Here is a 4,824-nt window from a genome sequence, read left to right on the forward strand (position 1 = left end):
GAAGGAACTGTCCTGGATGTCTAGTCCAGTTAAAGTTCAGATAATTTCAGCCCCAGTCCCACCTGACTGTAACTGCATGAGAGACCCTAATCAATAACCCCCCTGCTGAGCTCAGTCAATCTGTAGAAACGCATGGGCTAACAGACCATTGCTGTTCAGGCATTATGTTTAGGTATGATTTATTACACAGTAGTATATAACCAGAACATACATTGTCCTGTCTCCTATCTTTTTTCCTATACTGTTTTTTCTTGTGTATTATTTCTACTACAATTTGAATCTGGCTACTCTTGTGAGCTAGCCTGGGAATCTGAACACTAGTTAGAACATTGAGGCTGGGATTGTATGTCAAAGAGATTGGCAAGGAGAGTAGATGAAGGACACTGCAACATAATTAGATATTTCTATTTAGGCTTAGGAAACAGTCATGAGGGAATAAATGCTGCGCTTCCTTGGAGCTTCTCAGCAGCTAGCATTGGAGGATACATCTGTCAGCAAGTTCCCAAGTTAGGTGTTCAAAGAGAAGTACCTCTGTTACAATTTCTATTTCAATCATGTATATCGTTTTAATTAAAGTTTCTTTTTCAAAATTCTCAAACAACAGATATATAATTGTATTTATAGTATGAAAGACAATTAGAATATTTTCAAGACAAAAATAGTATCTTTGAAATTGCTCACATTTTTAGAGAATAATGGTGCTGATGATCAGTGCCATATTGTAGTTTCTGTTCCATTAGCGTCTCCTTTCCAACTAGGCAAATAAACTGTATGGTATTTGTTTTTCACCTTTTATTGCCAGCATTTATTCAAATGCAGAGTTGCCATTGTAACTCATTCTGGGTAGGCAGTCATGTATTTGCTTTGTTATAGTGATAAGTTTGTTTGTTTGTTTGTTTGTTTTTGAGACAGAATCTTGCTTTGTCGCCCGGGCTGGAATGCAGTGGTGTGATCTTGGCTCACTGCAAACTCCACCTCCCGGGTTCAAGAGATTCTCCCGCCTCAGCTTCCCAAGTAGCTGGAATTATAGGCGATCACCACCATGCCGGGCTAATTTTTTGTATTTTTAGTAGAGACGGAGTTTCACCATGTTGGCTAGGCTGATCTTGAACCCCTGACCTTGTGATCCACCCACCTTGGCCTCCCAAATTGTTGGGATTACAGGCGCAAACCATTGCACTCAGCCAAGATTTTTTTTTTTTTAATACAACTTGTGCTGGTCCTTTTGCAAAGCAAGAATATTTAAGAGTTTATAGATATAAAAATATTCTCAGCTCTTACTAAAGAAAAATCAACTTCTTGTTGTTCATTGTAGCCTTACCTTTCAGATGGAAACACAGATAAAATCCCAGACATTCCCAAAGAATAGGCTTCATAATGTTCAAGTAGATGATAGCTGGTATGGATTTTTCCCCCCTTTTTAAGACTCAGTCTCGCTTTTGTTCGCCAGGCTGGAGTGGAATGTGGCGATCTTGGCTTACTGCAACCTCTGCCTCCTGGGTTGAAGTGATTCTCCTGCCTCAGCCTCCTGAGTAGCTGGGATTACAAGCACCTGCCACCATGCCTGGCTAATTTTTGTATTTTTAGTAGCGATGGGGTTTCACCATGTTGGCCAGGCTGGTCTCGAACTCCTGACCTCAGCTGATCTGCCCCCCACCCCTTAGCCTAAGTGCTAGGATTACAGGCATGAGCCACCATGCCCAGCAGCTGGTATGGATTTTAATTGTCTTCTCCTAAATCTTCCTTTATACAGGGAAAGCCTAACATGTTTGAGTGTTTACATTTTGGTTGGCATCCAATAATGCCAAAATGGACTTTGACATCAGACAGACTTGGTTAAGTTTAGGTGCTTTGTTGTTGTTGTTGAGATAGAGTGTAGCTCTTGTTGCCCAGGCTGGAGTGCAATGGCACAATCTTGGCTCACTGTAACTTCTGCCTCTCAGGTTCAAGAGATTCTCCTGCCCCAGTGTCCTGAGTAGCTGGGATTATAGATGCCCGCCACCAGGCCTGGCTAATTTTTTGTATTTTTAGTAGAGACAGGGTTTCACCATGTTGGTCAGGCTGGTCTTGAACTCCTGACCTCAGGTGATCCAACCACCTTGGCCTCCCAAAGTGCTGGGATTACAGGCATGAGCCACCGTGCCTGGCTCTAGGTTATTATTTAGTGGGTGACCTTGAGTATGGGACCTAACTTTTATAGCCTCAAATTTCTCATATGTAAAATGGGGATTAATAGAACCTGAAATAGAGTGGTTTTGATGATTACATGAGATACTGGACCTAAAATGCACACAGCTAATGCATTATAAATGTATATATGTATCTATGCATTTATATACATACATGAAAAGAAACTCGTCACTTACTCAGGAGCTTTCTGGGGTAGACCGCTGCTGTATTTTCACTTACTGATCACTACTTTGGAAGAGTTAAAAGTATACCTTTTAAAATCTCAATTGGCAGGCTCTTAAGATGACTTGAATCGATCTCGTTGTACCTGAAGAATCTGGGGTATTCTTCCTCATCTAGTTCTCCAGTTTTTCTCCCCTCAAATTCATCTATCATAACCACAACTTTATGAACACCATTTCTCTGCTCAGAAATTTTCAGCGGCAGTGTGGAGATGACCTCAGGCAAGTGCAAGCCTCTTAGCTTCACATTCAAAAGGCCTTCTACAATTGGGTCTACCCTTCTAGATTTATCACATTCCCTCTGCTCTTACCAAATGAGGTCGGTTGCATGCTCTTCCCAATACATAGCTGCATTTTCTTCCCCTGACTTCCCTCCCATTGTTCACTCTGTCTGAAATGTGTATCCTCTTCTATTTTTACCTCCCCAAACTCTACCCGTTCATCAAATAAGAACTCATTCAACAATCGCTTCCTCCGCAAAGCCTTCTGTTATCTCCCCTTGTGGAATCATCTTTCTCCTCTAAGTGTCTAGAACATGTTGTTTACACTTCAGTTATGCAACAATCACAACCTGCCCTTCTTATTAATATGCAAGTTTTATGAAAGCAGGGATTTTTAAAAAATGAGATAGTTCAGTCCCCATAGAGACTGCCAAAAATTGCCAATGCTGACTGTATTTCAAGTCGTCATGGCGTGGTATTGGGAAGTTTTCAATTAGCAATAATCATGCCTCGGATAAACCTCATTGGCTACAATACTGCCACTGCACAAAGCTAGCAGGGATCATTTTTTATCCAATGTTTGTTTGCCGCAGTAAAATCAGTGCTTCCCAAACTATTTTTGAAAAAGAACCAGCTTTTTTAAAAAAAGCAATCTGTTGCAGATGAGAATGTTTGTAAAACACAATAAAAGGCCAGGCGCGGTGGCTCACACCTGTAATCCCAGCACTTTGGGAGGCTGAGGCGGGCAGATCATGAGGTCAGGAAATCGAGACCATCCTGGCCAACATGGTGAAAGCACATCTCCACTAAAATACAAAAAAAAAAAAAAAAAAAATAGGCGGGGTGGGGGGGGCCACACGTGTCGTCCCAAGTACTTGGGAGGCTTAGGCAGGACAATCGCTTGAACCTGGGAGGTGGAGGTTGCAGTGAGCCAAGATCACACCACTGCACTCCAGCCTGGGTGACAGAGCAAGTCTCTGTCTCAAAAATAAATAAATAAAAACGAGTGATTAGAAAAATGAAATAAAAATACAAGCTAAAATACAAGCCCAAATGTCTCTCTTTTTTTTTTCTTTTTCTTTTTTGAGATGGAATTTTGCTCTTCTTGCCCACACTGGAATGCAATGGCATGACCTTGGCTCACTGCAACCTCCGCCTCCCAGGTTCAAGTGATTTTTCTGCCTCAGTCTCCCCAGTAGCTGGGATTACAGGTGTGCACCACTACACCCAACTAATTTTTGAATTTTTAGTAGAGATGGGTTTCTCCATGTCGGCCAGGCTAGTCTTGAACTCCTGACCTCAGGTGATCCGCCCGCCTCCGCCTCCCAAAGTGCTGGGATTATAGGCATGAACCGCTGTGCTTGGCCTCCAAATCTCTCTTTATGATAGTCAATAGACATACATTTATTCTCTCAAAGTCCTGCAAATATGTCTAAACACTTAGTTCCTGTACTCTTCTCATTTCCTACTGGTAAAAACAGCTCATGGATGAGCACAGGTTGATGGGCCACATACTGAGTAACCTGACATTACCTGCTGCTATATAAACATGTTCGTTAAAGAAGTAAATCCATGGGCCAGAGAAATGTTTTATAACAGTATTTTTTTCAATTATTGTTTGTTTCAGCATCCATTTTTTTAAGAATATAGGACAATCAATTATTAATACACTATCATGAAATTTGCTCACATTAGTTTGCTGATTTGCGAATCTTATTTGGATTCATTTAAACAAACTGAAAAATCCAAATATGATTTTCTTTTTGAAAGTAAAAAGGCTGAGTGGGGCTGGGGGGTGCAGCTCATGTCTATAACCCCAGCACTCTGGGGGCCAGGGTGGACAGATCACTTGAGCTCAGGAGTTCGACACTACCCTGGCCAACAAGAAACCCCATCTCTACTAAAAATACAAAAATTACCTGGGTGTGGTGGCACACACCTGTAGCCCCAGCTACTCAGGAGGCTGAGGTAGGAAGATCACCTGAGCCCGGGAGGCAGAAGTTGCAGCGAGTCTAGATCACACCCTTGCATTCCAGTCTAGATGACACAGTGAGTCCTATCTCAAAAACAAATACAAAAAATACCCTTGCAAGGTTGATGGGAAACTTGCTACATGCCAGAAGTTCAGAGAGTTTCCCTATTGAAGAAAAAAATGAAAACTCACTGCTAGGCTTATTGTTCCTCCTTAAACG

At 41.8% G+C, this 4,824-nt stretch overlaps 1 long non-coding RNA gene and 1 other non-coding gene across 2 annotated transcripts in view; both read right to left on the reverse strand.

Annotated features, from left to right (window-relative positions):
• The window catches only part of LOC116559783, a 21,676-nt gene extending 17,688 nt beyond the window's left edge, over positions 1 to 3,988 (reverse strand). The window contains exon 1 of the long non-coding RNA XR_004272618.1: positions 3,931 to 3,988. This is a non-coding gene — a long non-coding RNA (uncharacterized LOC116559783). The remainder of the gene's footprint in view (positions 1 to 3,930) is intronic.
• LOC116559921 lies at positions 3,048 to 3,186 on the reverse strand. The gene has a single exon (XR_004272691.1). It is a non-coding gene; the product is annotated as a U4 spliceosomal RNA (small nuclear RNA).
• Positions 3,989 to 4,824: the final 836 nt, after the last annotated feature.

Source organism: Sapajus apella, unplaced genomic scaffold (genome assembly GCF_009761245.1).
Source record: "Sapajus apella isolate SASKATOON/1434 unplaced genomic scaffold, GSC_monkey_1.0 scaffold24, whole genome shotgun sequence".
NCBI lineage: Eukaryota > Metazoa > Chordata > Mammalia > Primates > Cebidae > Sapajus > Sapajus apella.